Below are 18899 nucleotides of genomic sequence, written 5' to 3'. Positions count from 1 at the left end.
CTTACCAAAATCGATCAGATGGCTTTTCTTCCTCTCGGAGCTTGAGCACACTCAGCGGTATATAGTATGTTAACTGCTGTGTGAAAACTTGGCATTTGGATACATCTAGTGGTTTTTATTGTGAACAGTTCTAGAAGCAATACACACATATATGGCTATAAATGTATACATACATGCACAGAACATTTGTGCATTAGGGTTTATATAATTATATATGATAACAGTATTTTACTGACTTATTAAGGTACAGAAAAATGCATATATCTTAGGGGTACAGCTTGATGAATTCTCACCTGTTTATACTGCTGTAACTCCCCCAGATTGAGGCGTGGACCACCTCCACTCCCCAAAAAGCTCCCCATGCTCCTTTGCAGTCAGTAATCACCACCCCTCCACACGCATAAAGCAACCACTGTCTGCTTTTCTCACCACAGTTAAGTTTCGTCTGGTTTTAACTTCCTACGATGGACTCTTACGGTCTTCAGTTCTTTGTGTCTGGTTTCTTTTACTTAATACAATGTTTTTGAGACGCATCCATGAGGTTGCCTTTTCCAGCAGCCATTCTTTTTTGTAGCTGAATAATATTCCACTATATGACTGGACCTCAATACGTTTACCTTAACTCCAGTTGATGCACAAGACACGACTTACTCTGAGCAAGACATACATAGGTCATGCTAAATTTCAGTTAACAGAAAGTCAGGGATGAGCAGAGGGAAACGTAGAGATTACGTATTTCAACGTTCTTCTTTCGTACAGAGGCCCAGAGAAGGAAGGGGACTAGCCCAAGGTCACACAGCTTTGTCAAGGCATGACTAAGACCCAAGCCAAGTCGTCATCTGCTTGTCTGGCCAGTCAAGACTTTTATACACATCTTCATATCTCACCGTCTCTCTTAAACAAATGCGAAAACAGTAATCTTTTGTTTTCCAGAGAGACACATCTTTGAGGCGTATAGTGGCAAGGAACTAGGAACTGGTCTGGAGTGTGTGAAAGATAACTTTCTCCCTCTGAAGTCTAACATTTTCCTTGGCGAGCGCTGTAAGCCTTTCAAGCCTCTGGCACCTGGCCTTGTCTCTCTGCCTTGCACTCCGCAGCTTCCCATCAAGAAAGGGAGAGCAGGAAAAGGGCAAAGGCTCATGCTGTCTGGAGGGCACAGAATTGGGCAAGGACAGCCTTGGTGTGGAAGCCCAGTGTGGCACTGCGCCTAGCAAGGGTCAAACAGCAAGAGAAATGGAAGAGAAAGGCTTCACATAGGTAACTGATGCTTTCTTTAACTTCTCAGGGCCTTAGGAGACCCTCCTGAAAGCAGCCTCAATATTTGGGGTGTCTGGAGCAGAGGGAGGAACCCAACTTCTGGACCTCCCTGGGTTGTGATCCCTGTTCAATGAGCTACGTGACCTTAGATGAATCATCTCCCCACTCCGAGCCTCTGCTTCTTCCTTTGCAAGTTGGGGACAGTCCTTCCTACTGGGAAGGTTTAAGGACCCAGTGAGAAGGCAATGGGAGCGAGGAGATGGGTCGGGCTGATTTCCGTTCCTCTTTCTACAGCTGAAGGCGGAGAAAACTCCAGGCTGCACCAACTAACCGACCTGCCAAGTTATGAAAGCCTTCCCACGCCCCCATCCCAGATCCGAGGCAAACCTGGCAGCTTGCACAGGTCTATTCCACAATTCCTCTCTGTCTAGCTCCAGGACAAGCAAGCAAGCCTGCACCACGGTGGAGGGACATGGTTATTCTCCACGAGAATCAGGGAATGCGTCTCTGGGGCTTTGCTGGCAGACAGATGCAGCTCGCCACGTGACCTGGGCAAGTGTCTTCCTCTTGCCAAGCTTCTATAGCTGTAGCGGTAAACTGGGATTAATAAATCCCATATACTGCAAGCTCATCAACAGGATTAAGGGAAGTAATGATGGCAAAGACCTGAACACAGAGCCCTGTTAAAAAAAGACAGCAGGACTTCCCTAGTGGTTCAGTGGTTAAGACTGTGCTTCTGATGCCGAGAATGCAGGTTCAGTCCCTGGTCAGGGAACTAACATCCCACGTGTCTCGTGGCCAAAAATTCAGCACATAAAACAGAAGCAATGTTGTACCAAAACCAATAAAGACTTTAAAACAAACAGTCCAAAAAAAACAACCTTATAAAGAAGAGATAGAAAGACAACACACCCAAAATGTGCTAAGTTCCATGTTACCAAACAAGACTTAATTATAACTGAATCACTGTTTCAGCCTTCCCTAGGAACGGCATTTTAAACCAGTCAGTCTGGAATTACCTGGTTAGCATGAGTGACATAATCTGTCTGATCAGAGCCTGCTGTCCCCTCAAGGAAAGGCGACCTTGCCACTACCGAACAGCTTTTTGCGAGTCTCACCTCCTTGGCCATCCTCTTCTGCCTATAAACGTCTTTCATTTTGTACAGCTCCTGGGAACTCTTTTCCATTTGCTGGTTGGGATGCTGTCTGATCCACGAATAATTGAATAAGGCCAATAATATCTTTCAATTAACTCCACTGAATTTGTTTGTTTGTTTGTAACAGCCCGGATGAAGTGCAGTGGTTAAAAGAATGGGCCTGGTTTTCAGTCTGGGTTCAAATCCTGTCTCCATCACTTCTTAGCCGAGTAACCTTGGGAAACTCTCCTAAGCTCTTGGGGCCTCAGCTTCCTCCTTTGTAAAATGGGATTATGACTAGACCCCTGGAGAAGGAAATGGCAACCCAGTCCAGTATTCTTGCCTGGAAAATCCCATGGACGGAGGAGCCTGGCGGGCTATAGTTCAAGGAGTGGCAAAGAGTCGGACACAAATGAGCGACTGAGCGCCCAGTACATGTGACTAGACACCCACCTCACAGAGTGAGGGAGTAGCACCAACAGGGTAATGGACGTGAAAAATTAAAACTGAACAAATGTTCGAAACTGACCAAATGTTCGAGAATGGTAAGACACGGACCAGACTTGAGTGGGCTGCCAGACACAGCAGTACAATGGAAGTTTCATCAGCGGCAGCAAGGCAACTGAATTCTCTCCCGCTATGGCAGCGGGAACCCCTTTTTTATTTTTTAAATGATTCTCTTTCTAAGAGGGGCAATATAGCAACTGGCAAGACTGTGGACTCGGGGTTCAGGCTGCGTGTGGACACTAGGCAGGGCACCCCCTCTCTGAGCCTCACTTTCCTCCTCTGGATTAAAATGCGCCGTCTGTGCAGGGCTCCCCTGAGGCTGAGGCCACACAGGGCCACCCTCTGGCCCAGACTCAGCCTCCCCGAGGCGGGGGCTTCCTGGTCTGCCTTTGTGTTGGGGCTGTCCTGGGAGTGGAAGTTTGGCTCAGGAGCGCAGATGGCTCCAGGCCATTAAGGGGATGCTGGTGTGTGTTTACTGCTCCTCTGGCTCAGCCCGCGTCCTGCTCTTCTGCTTTCTGCACACGGAGAGGAAGGCACAGCCTTCAGTGCCAGAAGGCAATCAGGATTCCTGGCTCCCCTGCCTTCCTCTGGCTGACCAGAAACAGGGCTCAGGGGGCTGCTCCAGGGAGAGGCAGGGCTTTGATCTCAGATGGACCTGGACTGATTCTGTCCCATACATTTTATGGATGCTTTTGAACTGTGTTGTTGGAGAAGACTCTTGAGAGTCCCCTGAACTGCAAAGAGATCAAACCAGTCAATCCTAAAGGAAATCAACCCTGAATATTCACTGGGAGGACTGATGCTGAAACTCCAATGCTTTGGCCACCAGTTGCAAAGAGCCGACTCACTGAAAAAGACCCTGATGCTGGGAAAAATTGAGGGCAGGAGGAGAAGGGCATGGCAGAGGATGAGATGGTTGGATGGCATCAGCGACTCAATGGACATGAGTCTGAGCAAACTCTGGGAGATGGTAAAGGACAGAAGAGCCTATCGTGCTGCAGTCCATGGGGTTGCACAGAGTAGGACAGGACTTAGCAACTGAACAACATACATTTTAAACCACATCCTCTTAGGCAAGTGCCTTCAAGCTCTGATCCTACGTTTTGATCTTTCAAATGGAGATAACAATAGACCTTACCTTTGTTACAGGGGTGCCCTTCTGGTGCAGAGTCAGGGTGTCTTCTATTCTTGCTGTTACAGATGAAGATGGGCCTGGTGTCACCTTCTGACCAGTGTGTCCACTAACAGGCACACAGTCAGGCCTCCTCCGTGGCTGCAGGGAGCTCGGCAGGACGTGTGCGCTTAATAAAGTCCACCGAGTGCTTGACACAGAGCACATGCCCACCAAGTGCTCATTCTTGCTCCTCCAAATCTCCAAGGCAGGTCTGAGATGGCCCAGAATGTCTTTGGACATCGTGGTCATTACTGCTTTCTGCTCAGCCCCTTCCAGCTCCCAAGGGCTTCGGGTCTCCTTCCCCCAGGGCAGCCCCCTGAGGTCTTGTCACGTTGCAGTGGAGGAAACTCAGCAGGGAGACTCTCATCAAGGCAGAGCTGCCGGGGGATAGCAACTGTATCTTCTCCATCTGCTTCCCGTCCATCATTCATTCATTCAACAAGTATTTAGTGAGTGTGTACCATGTGCTGCGGCCGTAAAGTAGTGGACAGGACTGATCATCTTGGCCGATGGAGTTTATTGTCTAGATGGGAGAGAGGGAAATGAATAAATGAATTAACAACACGAGGATTTTTTAATAACAAATTTACAGCCCAGGCCCCAGGCATTTCTGCTGCCCACAGCCCAGGCCCCAGGCATTTCTGCTGCCCACACCCCCCCCCCCCCCCCCCCCCCCCCCCCCCCCCCCCCCCCCCCCCCTGCCCCCGCGCCGAGTCTCAAGAGTGGCAGAGTTTTCTGGAAAAGTCTGTCTTTCTAAAGCCTCAGCTCCTGAGTCATTCTAAACTGCACTTCTAAAGAGTGTCCAGCAGGAGCGCCGTCTCCACCAGCAGATCTATGGATCTGCTTTTTTTTTTTTGCCACACCTTGTAGGTTGTGGGATCTTAGTTCCCCAACCAGGGACTGAACCCATGCCCTAGGCATCAAAAGCTTGGAGTCCTAACCACTGGACTGCCAGGGAGTTCCCTGGATCTGCTGTTGATCCAGCTGGGCATGGGGAGTGTTGGTGAGAAACAGATCTGTTTCCTCCTCTTCCTCCCTGGACTTCCTATTTCCTCGACCCTCAGAGACTTTTACTGTTGTTCAGTCACTCAGTCATGCCTGACTCTGTGCGAGTCCGTGGACTATGGCACGCCAGTCTTCCCTGTCCTTCACTCTCTCCCGGAATTTGCTCAAACTCATGTCTATTGAGTTGAAGGTGCCATCCACCCATCTCATCCTCTGTCACCTTGGAGGGCAGGAGATGCCCAGACAAGCTCCAGAGGACCCTTGTGCCTGGGGTTTGGGTTGTGGAGGGGTAGCACTGGAAGGCCTTTGGTGACTGCAGATACGCAAAGTAGACGGATCTCAAACACGGATGTCTCTCTTAGAATTCAGGGAGCCAGAGGCTGTGCAGTGCTGGAGTGGCCAAGAGGAGCTACTCCACGTCCAAGGTCAGGAGCGGCGGCCAAGAGGAGATACCCCACACCCAAGGTCAGGGGTGGCAACCAAGAGGAGATACCCCACTCCTGAGGTCAGGGGTGACGGCTGCACTTTGCTGGAGCAGCCGTGAAGAGATACCCCAGGTTCAAGGTAAGAGAAACCCCAGTAAGACAGTAGGTGTTGAGAGAGGGCATCAGAGGTAGACACACTGAAACCACAGTCACAGAAAACTAGCCAATCTGATCACACGGACCACAGCCTTGTCTAACTCAATGAAACTAAGCCATGCAGTGTGGGGCCACCCAAGAAGGACGGGTCATGGTGGAGAGGTCTGACAGAATGTGGTCCACTGGAGAAGGGAATGGCAAACCACTTCAGTATTCTTGCCTTGAGAACCCCATGAACAGTATGAAAAGGCAAAATGATAGGATACTGAAAGAGGAACTCCCCAGGTTGGTAGGTGCCCAATATGCTACAGGAGATCAGTGGAGAAATAACTCCAGAAAGAATGAAGGGATGGAGCCAAGGCAAAAACAATACCCAGCTGTGGATGGGACTGGTGATAGAAGCAAGGTCCCATGCTGTAGAGAGCAACATTGCATAGGAACCTGGAATGTCAGGTCCATGACTCAAGGCAAACTGGAAGTGGTCAAACAGGAGATGGCAAGAGTGAATGTTGACATTCTAGGAATCAGCGAACTAAAATGGACTGGAATGGGTGAGTTTAACTCAGATGACCATTACATCTACTACTGTGGGCAAGAATCTCTTCGAAGAAATGAGTAGCCATCATGGTCAACAAAAGAGTCTGAAATGCAGTATTTGGATGCAATCTCAAAAATGACAGAATGATCTCTGTTCGTCTCCAAGGCAAACCATCCACATTCACGGTAATCCAAGCCTATGCCGCAATCAGTAACACTGAAGAAGCTGAAGTTGAACGGTTCTATGAAGACCTACAAGATCTTCTAGAACTAACACCCAAAAAAGATGTCCTTTTCATTATAGGTGACTGGAATGAAAAAGTAGGTAGCCAAGAAACACCTGGAGTAACAGGCAAATTGGGGCTTGGAGTACGGAATGAAGCAGGGCAAAGGCTGATAGAGTTTTGCCAAGAGAATGCTCTGGTCATAGCAAACACCCACTTCCAACAGCACAAGAGAAGACTCTACACATGGACATTAGCAGACGGTCAACACTGAAATCAAACTGATTATATTCTTTGCAGCCAAAGATGGAGAAGCTCTATACAGTCAGCAAAAACAAGACCAGGAGCTGACTGTGGCTCAGATCATGAACTCCTTATTGCCAAATTCAGACTTAAATTGAAGAAAGTGGGAAAACCACTAGACCATTCAGGTATGACCTAAATCAAATCCCTTATGATTATACAGTGGAAGTGAGATAGATTTAAGGGACTAGATCTGATAGATAGAGTGCCTGATGAACTATGGAATGAGGTTCATGACATTGTACAGGAGACAGGGAGCAAGACCATTCCCAAGAAAAGGCAAAAAAGCAAAATGTCTTTCTATTTGTAAGGAGGAGACCTTACAAATAGCTGAGAAAAGAGAAGTGAAAAGCAAAGGAGAGAAAAACAGATATACCCATTTGAATGCAGAGTTCCAAAGAATAGCAAGGAGAGATAAGAAAGCCTTCCTCAGTGATCAGTGCAAAGAAATAGAGGAAAACAATAGAATGGGAAAGACTAGAGATCTCTTCAAGAAAATTAGAGATATCAAGGGAACATTTCATGCAAAGAGGGGCTCAATAAAGGACAGAAATGGTAGGGACCTAACAGAAGCAGAAGATATTAAGAAGAGGTGACAAGAATACACAGAAGAACTGTACCAAAAAGATCTTCACGATCCAGATAATCACAACAGTGTGATCACTCACCTAGAGCCAGACATCCTGGAATGTGAAGTCAAGTGGGCCTTAGGAAGCATCACTATGAACAAAGCTAGTGGAGGTGATGGAATTCCAGTTGAGCTATTTCAAATCCTGAAAGATGATGCTGTGAAAGTGCTGCACTCAATATGCCAGCAAATTTGGAAAACTCAGCAACAGCCACAGGACTGGAAAAGGTCAGTTTTCATTCCAATCCCAAAGAAAGTCAATGCCAAAGAATGCTCAAACTACCACACAATTGCACTCATCTCACATGCTAGTAAAGTAATGCTCAAAATTCTCTAACTTAGGCTTCAACAGTACATGAACCATGAACTTCCAGATATTCAAGCTGGATTTAGGAAAGGCAGAGGAACCAGAGATCAAATTGCCAACATCTGCTAGATCATTGAAAAAGCAAGAGAGTTCCAGAAAAACATCTATTTCTGCTTTATTGACTATGCCAAAGCTTTTGACTATGTGGATCACAATAAACTGTGGAAAATTCTGAAAGAGATGGGAATACCAGACCACCTGACCTGCCTCTTGAGAAACCTATATGCAGGTCAGGAAGCAACAGCTAGAACTGGACATGGAGCAACAAACTGTTTCCCAATATGAAAAGGAGTACGTCAAGTCTGTATAAGATCACCCTGCTTATTTAACGTCTATCCAGAGTACATCATGACAAACGCCAGGCTGGATGAAGCACAAGCTGGAATCAAGGTTGCCAGGAGAAATATCAATAACCTCAGATATGCAGATGACACCACCCTTATGGGAGAAAGTGAAGAGGAACTAAAGAGCCTCTTGATGAAAGTGAAAATGGAGAGTGAAAAAGTTGGCTTAAAGCTCAACATTCGGAAAACAAAGATCATGGCATCTAGTCCCATCACTTCGTGGCAAATAGATGGGGAAACAGTAGAAACAGTGGCTGAGTTTATTTTTCTGGGCTCCAAAATCACTGCAGGTGGTGACTGCAGCCATGAAATTAAAAGACGCTTACACCTTGGAGGGAAAGTTATGACCAACCTAGACAGCATATTAAAAACCAGAGATGTTACTTTGCCAACAAAAGTCCGTCTAGTCATGGCTATGGTTTTTCCAGTAGCCATGTATGGATGTGAGAGTTGGACCATAAAGAAAGCAGAGTGCTGAAGAATTGATGCTTTTGAATTGTGGGGTTGGAGAAGACTCTTGAGAGTCCCTTGTTCTGCAAGCAGATCAAACCAGTCCATCCTAAAGGAAATCAGTCCTGAATATTCATTGGAAGGACTGAGGCTGAAACTGAAGCTCCAGTACTCTGGCCACCTGATGCAGAGTTGACTCATTTGAAAAGACCCTGATGCTGGGAAAGATTGAGGGCAGGAGGAGAAGGGGGTGACGGGATGAGAAGGGGGCGACAGGATGAGATGGCTGGATGGCATCACCGACTCAATGGACATGAGTTTGAGTAAACTCCAGGAGTTGGTGATGGATAGGGAGGTCTGGCATGCTACAGTCCATGGGGTTGCAAAGAGTCGGACACGACTGAGCAACTGAACAGAACTGAAGGCATTTTCTATCCTGCATTGCTCTCCCCCGGCCATCTCATTTGCTAAAGACAGAGCTTCTGGCCAGCAGCCCAGTCTTGGGGCTGGAGGGAAGATACCTTCAAGGAGGTGGCAGACCTACCTCTTGGCTGCTCCTGACTGGTGGGGGCAGAACAACGGCCTGGGACTTAGAAGACCTGGCTGCAGGCTCACTGGCTCCTAGGGCCATTACTGCAAAGAAACGTAAGTCAGTGTGAGATGCAGAAGCTGTGTTCATTTCAGAGGGATCGTGTGAGGGCTTGCCGCTTTCCCATAGTCTGGGTACCAGGCTACAGGGAACTGAAGTTGTAGACAGAATTCCGCCCCTACAGTGACATTTATTAAGCAACAATTATGAGCAAGCAGGCCCTAAAGAGTTCATGTAACATGATATTAATTCACGAATTCTTAGGGACTTTCTGGTGGTTGGTAAGGATCCCACCTTCCACTGCAGGGGCACGAGCTGGACCCCTGATTGTGGAACCAAAGTCCCACATTGCTATGGGGTGTGGCCCAAAATTAAAAAGAAAAAGATCAATAAATCTTAGACAGAGGTAAGAATATTCCAGAGCCACATTCTGTGACTATTAAGAGTTTCCATCAGGCAACCAGAATCTCCCTTCATCAGTGGCATCGCTCCCCTTTTGACCTCCTCGGGGCCTTCTGTGCAGGTGTAGTCGGGGAATGAGAGTGTAGTCTCTTTCTCCTGATTCCAAGAATGAGATGTATGTGGTCTCCTATCTTCTGTCCAGGCAGGGCCCAGCCTCCTCTTTTGACTGTCTTGCTATTCTTGTCTCAGTGTATCAATCTGAGGGATCGATACAGGCAATGAAATCTCCAATTGCTTCACCCTGCAGGGCCCATCTACCTCCTGCCTCCGTTTTAGGTGTACAACGTCATGATTCAATATTTGTATGTATTGTGAAATGATCACTGCAGTAAGTCTAGTGAACGTTCATCACCAGTTACAATTCTTTTCTTGTGATGAGAATTTCTAACACTTACTCTCCTAGCAACTGTCAAATATGCAACACAGGGTTACTAACTATGCATCACCAGACCTTACATCCTACGACTTTCTTATTGTACATACTGGAGACTTGTACCTTTTGGGGCCCTTTGCTCATTTCTCCCACCTCTCAACGCCCCCTCCTCTGGAAACCATTGATTTCTTCTCTGTATCCACGAGCTCAGTTTTGTTTGTTTAGACTCCACATATAAGCGAGATCACACAGTATTTGCCTTTCTCTGGATTATTTCACTTACCGCTGTGCCCACTTACCACTGTGTCCACACATGCAGTGGTAAATGGCAGGATTTCCTTCTTTTTAAAATTAATTTATTTATATTTTGGCTGCTCTGGGTCTTTGCTGCTATTGTGTGGGCGTCCTCTAGTTGTGGCAAGCGTGGGCAACTTAGAGGCAGTACACGGCTTCTCAGAGGGATGGTTTCTCTAGCTGTGGTGCACAAGCGCTAAGCATTCGGGCTGAGTTGTCCCCAGGCAAGTAGGGTCTTCCTGGACCAGGGATCGAACCTGTGTCCCCGGCATTGGCAAGTGGACTCCTATCCACGGGATCACCAGGGAAGTCTAAGACTTCCTTCTTCTTATGGCTGAGTAATATTCCATTTCGTGTGTGTGTGTGAGAAAGAGAAAGATGTCAATAATGTGTATATATATATAATATGTATCTCTCACATATCAGTATCACGTTTTCTTCATTCACTCACTGATGGACACTAGACTGTTTCTAAATCTTGGCTATCGTCAGCAATGCTGCAGGGAACAGGGGGGTGCAGGGATCTTTTCCAATCAACGTCTCTGCTTCCTTCAGATAAACACCCAAATGTGCAGTTGCTGTATTCCTGGGGAGTTTTTATGTTCTGAGGGCCTCCACCCTGTTTTCCGAAGAGGTTGCATCAAATTACGCTCCCGCCAGTAGCGCCCAACGCTTCCCTTTTCTCTACGCCCTTCCTCACCAACATTTGCAGTTTCTTGTCTTTTGGGTGATAGCCACTCCGTCCTGGCTTTGATTTGCATTTTCCTGATGACGAGCGATGTTGAGTATCTTTCCATGTACCTGTTGGCCATCCATAAGTCTTCTTTGGAAGACTGTGTGTTCAGATCCTCTGCCCATTTTTAAATCGGAGTCTTTGTAAACACCTTTCATTTTGGCAACAACAATCCTGCCAGCCAGTTGGGCTTCCCTCTGTCAAGAGGTCACAGTTTCTCCTCCAAAGGCCTCTATCCCAGAGTGCTTATGCTTGGGACAATGTGTCTGTTTGCTGCTGGAAGAATCAAGCCTTATCCCCAACACTCTGGTTCACCTTGTACGTTAACAATTTGCGGGGTTATTTTCCATGTGCCGGTGACGGTGCCAGTGTTAATTTTCTGTCTCTCCAGCTAGACCATTTGCTGCGCCCTCTGTGCCTAGAGCATCCTGGGACTCAGGAAATATCGCCGTAGTGTGTGGGTGAATGGAGGAGAGAGAAGCCTGGTTCAGGGCTGCGGATGCCTGAGCAGAAGCATGGCCGCAGCAGCAGCACGGCCTCGCCCTGATGCTTCCTTGGCCCCTCTATTGAATGCTTCTCCCAGGTTGGGTTAAGCCTTGAGAGAGAGGATGAGTTAACTGCAAGGCTTCCTTCTCTGGCTGAGTGCCCTGTAAGAGAGACTGCAATTAGCTGATCACCAGAGCGAGAGGTTCTTTTCCTTGTCTGATTCCCCTGGGATTCTGCAAAGCTGAGGCCTGGTGACACTGCAGTGGTTCGAGGGAGACAGAGGGAAAGAAATTGAAAGGGCAGATGGAGAGAGCAAGTCAGAGCCAGCTACCACCTGCTGAGATTTCCCTCCGTCTCAGCCAAGCTTGGGGCGAGGCTTAGAGATGGACGGCTGAAAAATAACGAGGCCCTGGCCCTTAAGGAACTTGGAGTCTAGACCAGGGGCCAGCAAACTCCAACCAGTGGGCTGACTCTGGCCCATGAACTGCTCTTGTAAATAAAGTTTTACTGGAACACAGCCAGGCTCATTCATTTGAGTATTGTTTACGGCTGTGTTCTGGGCTTCCCAGGTGGCGCTAGTGGTAAAGAACCCACCTGCCAATGCTGGAGGCATGAGAGATGCGGGTTCAATCCCTCGATTGGGAAGATCCCCTGGAGAAGGGAATGGCAACCCACTCCAGTATTCTTACCTGGGAAATCCCACGGACAGAGGGCGTGGCGGGCTACAGCCTGTAGGGTCGCACAGGGTCAGACACGACTGAAGCAACATAGCACGCGTGCACGCGTGGCTGCTTCCAGTCGGCGACAGAGCCGAGTATTAACAACAGGAACTGTATGCGGCCATCAATCCTAAAAGATTGACAGTCTGCAGGGAAAGGGAAAGCCTGCCCGGCCCTGCGGCAGAGCCCAGGCAGACATGCAGTCAGAAAGAGAAGCAGAGAGAAGCGTGAGGGAAGTGAAAGTGCGTGCAGCTGGAAAACTGGGGAGAACAGGACACACCTGCCTCGTGACGTGATGCGGGGCCAGCAGTTCCCCAAATATCCCAACTGCCATCCTTTGCCAGGACGAAACCCCACTATCCAGAGCCTGTTCCTCTGCATGATCAGTGCTTTTGAACATGCTGCTGGGGAGGGCCATTCGCCCTCGACTCACACCCTGACTGTGGGTTAGCTGACGAGATCGGGCAGGAGGAGGCAAGGCTGCCCGGGCTTTCCAGAGTCTGGAAGATGGGAGGGGGAAAGTCAGCAGCATTGTAAGCCAAAGCGGCTGTGTTTATCAGAGGTGAGCTCGCTGCGAGGGCGTCTCTGAGGCTGGGGTTTCTGAAAGGTGGGGTCGCAGGTGTGACTTAGGGGACTTGCCCCCCCTAAAAGCAGAGCTGCCCTTCCTGCTCCCCTCCCAAACCTTGCAGAGTGCCTCTGCACATGCAGGCGTGTGGACACCCAGATCTGCACACGTGTGCTCACTTGCATACATCCAGCACACTAGTGTGTTAGGGATGTGTTCACATTTTGTCTCAGTGGTGGCGGTGGGCGAACTTTATACAATTTGGGGGACACACTTCATAGTCGACAAAAGAGTCTGAAATGCAGCTGACTCGTTAGAGAAGACCCTGATGCTGGCAAAGACTGAGGCAGGAGGAGAAGGGGACGACAGAGGATGAGATGGTTGGAGGGCATCACCGACTTGATGGACATGCGTTTGAGCACACTGCGGGAGATGGTGATGACAGGGAAGCCTGGCGTGCTGCAGTCCATGGGGTTACAGAGTTGTACATGCCTGAGCAACTGAACAACAACTTTAAGACAAAGATTTCAAAATTATCAACACAAGTTTAGGTATACAAGTACACATGTTTTCAGAGTTTTAAAAATGGACAAATACCAGAAACATCACAAAAGCTAGAAGATTCATATATATTTTATTAACTCCGTGATATCATTGCTGGAGAAGACAATGGCACCCCACTCCAGTACTCTTGCCTGGAGAATCCCATGGATGGAGGAGCCTGGTAGGCTGCAGTCCATGGGGTCGCTGAGGGTGGGACAAGACTGAGCAACTTCACTTTCACTTTTCACTTTCATGCATTGGAGAAGGAAATGGCAACCCACTCCAGTGTTCTTGCCTGGAGAATCCCAGGGACAAGGGAGCCTGGTGGGCTGCCATCTATGGGGTCACACAGAGTCGGACACGACTGACGCGACTTAGCAGCAGGTATCATTGCAAATGAGTTTTCTACTCTTTTTTTTTGGGGGGGGGTGCTGTAAACTGCGACAGCCTCTTCAGCCCTCTATTTCAAAAGGAAAAACGCATCCCTATGCTCATAGCAGCACTATTCACAATAGTCAGACATGGAAACAACCCGCATCCCCATCAGCAGATGAATGGACAGAGATGCGGCTTGTATGCACAATGGAGCACTATTCAGCCACAAAAAGAATGAAGGCAGGCCTTTTTCAGCACCACGATGGGCCCACAGATTATCGCACTAAGTGAAGCAAGTCAGAAAGAGAAAGACAAATACCACGTGACATCGTTTACACATGGGACCTAAAACACAGCAGAAAGGGACGCGTCTATGAACAGACTCACAGACACAGAGAGCGGTCTTGTGATTGCCAAGGAGGCGGGAAGCTGAGGTTGGCAGGCACAGACTGCTAGCCCGAGTGGACAACAAGGTCCTACTGTACAGCAGGGGGACCTCTTTCAGTCTCCTGTGATTAAACCACAGTGGAAAAGAATTTATAAAAAGAATGTATGTGCCTGTGTATGTATAACCAAATTGCTTTCCTATACAGCAGACATTACCGCAACACTGTCCATCAGCTATACTAAGATGCATGAGACAGGACTTCATGCAGGCATTTGCTACTTAACATGGCTTTGCATGTGGTCCTGTGGACACAGGAATTCTGATCAGCTCACGTTTGTATGTTTTCCATCCCAAAAAGAAGAAGATATACAGTGTACTCGGAGTGATATGTTGCAGATTCGGGCACAAGCTGCACTATCAAACTTAGGCCCAAACGGAGGGAAAAAACACCTTTTTGACTAGGTGTCGATGAGAACTGGATCCAGCTACAGAATACATGTCTGACGATTAGGAGAATCTCTCACGTTCATTTCCAAGAGTAACTCCTGACTCTCTCTCCAACCTTGTTCCCTATGGCCCATGCACTTCTGAGATGCAAGGCGCCAGGAACACAATGAGGCGGTCCAGCCCAGCCCCAGGCCCCTCTGCTCCACCTGCTGACTCAGGGGAGCTGGCACCTTGAGGCAGGGTGATTGCTGGAGTGATCGCCAGGCCAGCATGGCTAATATTAAACCGTCTATGCGACAGTTGTTATTCAGACTCTAAGTCGCATCTGAATCTTCGCAGCTCCATGGTGCACGCCAGTCTCCTCTGTCCTGCACTAGCTCGTGGAGTTTGCTCAGAGTCATGTTCATCGAGTCAGTGATGCCATCCAGCCATCTCATCCTCTGTCGTCCCCTTCTCCTTCTGCCCCCAATCCCTCCCAGCATCAGGGTCTTTTCCAATGAGTCAGCTCTTCGCATCAGGTGGCCAAGTATTGAAGCTTCAGCATCAGTCCTTCCAATGAATATTCAGGACTGATTTCCTTTAGGATGGACTGGTTTGATCTCCTTGCTGTCCAAGAGTCTTTCCCTACCACCAGAGTTTAAAAGCTTCAATGCTAAAACTGAAGCTCCAATACTTTGGCCACTTGATGTGAAGAGACAACATATTGGAAAAGACCCTGATGCTAGGAAAGATTGAGGGCAGGAGGAGAAGGGGGCGACAGGACCAGATGGTTGGATGACATGATTGATTCAATGGGCAGGAGTTTGTCCACTGGACTCAGTGGGCATTGAGTCATTGGACACTATGGACATGGGCAAACTCCAGGAGATGGTGAAGGACAAGGAAGCCCGATGTGCTGCAGTCCATGGGTTGCAAAGAGTCGGACATAACTAAGCAACTGAACAACGACAATTATATACGGGTGTGCCCACTGCTGTTTGCTGTGAACCTGCTTCTGTCGTATTTTCTCTGAGTGTGTACATGTGTTACATGCATGCAGGAATGGGTACTTTCTGGAAGCTTTTCTACTTGTTGGTTTGTGCAAGTGTGAGCTTTCCTAGACGAATGCCAAGTGTATTTGCTGCAGACCAGCACGTGCCTCCCAACCCCCAATCCCAATCCCCCAGGGAGATTCTGGAGTCTCTGAGCCCGTCCCGATCAGTTCCCCAAGCTGGGCAACTATTAGAGGGCACAGGCTTTGAAATCCGGACAGCTGTTTTCAAATACCAGTCCTGCCACTGACTGGCTTGGCAAGTGAGTCCAGCCCCAGTTTTCTGATCTGTAAAATGGGGACACACTTCCCAGCTTCCCTGTGAGTAGCCTCCACGGTAACGCTTGTGAAAGGGCTTGGTAACAGGCGCCGTGCTGTGGCCTGGTTAGTTGCGAGGGTCCTGGGGGAGCGATTTCCCTCCCCACTCCACATCCCACAGACCTGACCCTCTCCAGGTGCTGAAACTGGAGGAGGCTGGGCATCCCTGACCGTGCTGCTATGGCAACCACTGCCCCCTGCTCGTATGTCAGCAGTGTGGGATGGGGCTGTGTGGCCCCATAGCCGCTGCGCCTGGGCAGAGCGGAGAAGCAGGCTCACGGGAAGTCCCTACCCCACCCTGCTCTTCCGAAGTGCTCAGGGAAGGATTCAGGGAGGTTCAGGAGTCACGTTCTTTGTTCCTTGGGTTCTGCTTCTTCTGCCATGCCCCCTCCAACAGCAGCTCGAGCATTATCTTTAAACTCAGCACGCCTGAAAACCAAGTGGGCGGCGTTCAGAAATGCAGTCACTTGTGCCTACCCCCAGAAAGCCTGCTTCAGTACAGCCGAGAGGGTCCTGGGCATCTGCATTCTTTCTATGCTCTCTGGAACCATACCTGCAAAAACTTGGCCTCCTTCGTGTGGGGACACGCCACTGCTTATGCTGATGATCCCCGCAGCACGATCAGACAGTTCGCTCATTCACTTATTCACTCACCAGTGTATTTGCCTAATCAATTATCCATTCATCCACTCGCATGTAAATAACCATTCCCTCATTTGTCTTCTTATTCATTTAAAGACATCTATTAACATCTTAAGCTCTGGGAGATGAGGAAAGAATTATGGATGTATTCCCTGCAGCCCAGCAGGAGGTTCCAGGCAGTGTTTTTCACATTGTAGCGAAATGAATTTAATGGATTCACTGACATATTTTAAAAATTGAAGAGAATAGGCTGTAATAGAAAATATTAGTGTGCATAGCAGTTAGCAAGGGAAAACAGTGTTTGGGAAACTTTCACATCCTGTGTACACGTGGGCGTGGGTATTGGCTTTTAGTGAGAAAGGCATTTTCCGCCGAGGGGCTGGAGGCTGGAAATAAATGACAATGTGGCTAGTATGCCGGTTGCTGGGAGTGGGCGGTGCTGAGGGGCGACACAGCTCCAGCCGTCTGTCAGGGTGGCATTGAGAGGCTTCACGGAGAAGGTGACATTTGAACTGGGTCTTGAACCATGAGCAGGGGTTCTTCCACTGAAGGAGGAGGAGGGGGGTTTCAGGCAGAGGTAAGAGTGTGTGCAAAATCACAGAGGCTTGGAAAAGCAGAGGGAAGAGCCAGACGACCAGCGGGCCTGCAGCGCGGAAGACGTGGCTGCAAATGGCGTGAGCGGAGGCTGGAGAGTAAGAAGTCTGGATCCCGAAGGGCCTGAATACCAGGGAAGGTGCTCAGGTGTTAGTATGATGCCCTCTGGAGCCCCTGGGGCGAGAGCAGGGAGGTGACGTGGTCAGAGTGGCCTTCTGCATGGACCACACCAGCAAGGCTGGGCCAAGAAAACCGGCAGACGACTGCGGCTGCTCTGCGGTGTGGTCCGTGGTCCTGGGTGGGTTCAGACGCTGCACTGTGGTGTGAGGAGGTAGGGATCATTGCCAGGCAGTGGTCTGTGGCTGGCAGTTAAGGATACACTTGAGGAGCGTTTAGGAGGTGAAATAAACAGGACGCACTGATGGGCCAGGGGAAGGGAGCATCCAGAAGAGTACGCAGCGATGCCTGGGGTCCTGCTGTGGGGAACTGGGTGGATGGGAAAACCGCCAAATCCCATCTTAGCAGGCCTCCCTAGTGGCTCAGCAGTAAGGAATCCGCCTGCCAATGCGGGAGATGTGGGTCCCATCTCTGGTCCAGAAAGATCCCCTAGAGGAGGAAATGGCAACCCACTCCTGTATTCTTGCCTGGAGAATCCCATGGACAGAGGAGCCTGGCGGGCTACAGTTCAAGGGGTCACAAAGAGTTGGACGCGGCTGAGCAACTGAACTGATGTTGCCAGCTGATTTCAGCACACACGCTATCCCTGGGAAGTGGGGTAGTTACCGAGCCCTCCAACTGAGAGAGGAGGTTTTATAGCCTTATAATTGAAACAAAAGTTTTAATGTTGGTAACAGAGGCTCATCACAGGAGTCATGACCAGGGTGTGGTGTCCACTGCTAACCTCACTTCCCCTGTTCTCAACGTCTGGACAATTCCCGTGAAGGCTAATTTTACACATTAACTTGACCGGACTGTGGGTGCCCAGATAACTGGCTAAACATTATTTCTGGGTATGACCGTGAGGATGTTTCCAGAAGAGACCCGCATTTGTGTTGATAGACTGAGTAAAGACCGTCTCCCCAGTGCAGGTGGGTGTCACCCAACCTGGGAAGGGCTTGAATGGAACAAAAAGCAGGACAAAGAGGGGGGGCATTTATCTCTCAGCTTGATTGCTGGAGCCGCAACCTTGTTCTCCTGCCCTAGGACTGGGGCACACACCATTGGCTCACCTGGTTCTCGGGACTTTGGAATCAGACTAGGAACACACCATCAGCCTTTCTGGAGCTCCGGCGTGCAGGCAGAAGACTGTGGAACTTCTCAGCTTCCGTAACAGCATGAGCTGATTCGCTGCTGCGGCTCAGCTTTTCAGCACTCACTTCCTCCGGCTCAGAAACCCTGAAGTCCTGTGTTGAAACATCAGTGTCATAAATGGGTGGCCCGTCAGCCAACTGGATCCCTAAGCGAACAGCCCCCACCCACCTGGGCCAGCCCTTGGATGGACGTGTAGTATGAGCAAGAAGTAAATCTCTGTTGCCTTAAGCTGGTGAAATGCAGGGTTATTTCTTACCCACCTGGCTGGCATGAACCTCCCCCCCCCCCCACCCAGCATCTATTGAGCATCTACTGTGTACCAGGCTCTTTCCCTATCAAATAGCTAGAAGGACTCTGTCACTGTACACGAGTTTTGCCACTTCATACCAAACCCTTCTTGACCTCCCATCCCATTCAGAGGGAAAGCCCCGTTCTGACCAGTAGGACCTAGAAAGCCCTTCACTGTCTGTTGTCTGCTCTGTCTGCCCCTCCTCACACCCTCCTCCCAACCCTACAG

The 18899-nt window shown here is 49.1% G+C and overlaps 1 protein-coding gene across 4 annotated transcripts in view; it reads right to left on the bottom strand.

Moving 5' to 3' along the window:
* HRH1 (histamine receptor H1) overlaps window positions 1-18468 on the bottom strand; it is a 189113-nt gene extending 170645 nt beyond the window's left edge. The window contains exons 1-5 of one of the 4 annotated variants that reach the window (XM_060402648.1): window positions 18301-18380; window positions 12140-12344; window positions 10237-11611; window positions 9058-9146; window positions 4039-4597 (exon numbers count right to left, since the gene is read on the bottom strand). The gene's annotated coding sequence lies outside the window, so the exon portion shown is untranslated. Of the gene's footprint in view, window positions 1-4038; window positions 4598-9057; window positions 9147-10060; window positions 11612-12139 lie in introns of all 4 variants that reach the window. The other 3 variants (XM_060402644.1, XM_060402652.1, XM_060402655.1) reach the window with 3 other exon arrangements.
* Between the last annotated feature and the right edge of the window lie 431 nt (window positions 18469-18899).

The sequence above is a fragment of the Ovis aries genome, chromosome 19 (assembly GCF_016772045.2).
Source record: "Ovis aries strain OAR_USU_Benz2616 breed Rambouillet chromosome 19, ARS-UI_Ramb_v3.0, whole genome shotgun sequence".
In the NCBI taxonomy this organism is placed as follows: domain Eukaryota; kingdom Metazoa; phylum Chordata; class Mammalia; order Artiodactyla; family Bovidae; genus Ovis; species Ovis aries.
Note: the sequence above shows the minus strand (reverse complement) of the source record. Positions and strands in the feature narration are given on the sequence as shown.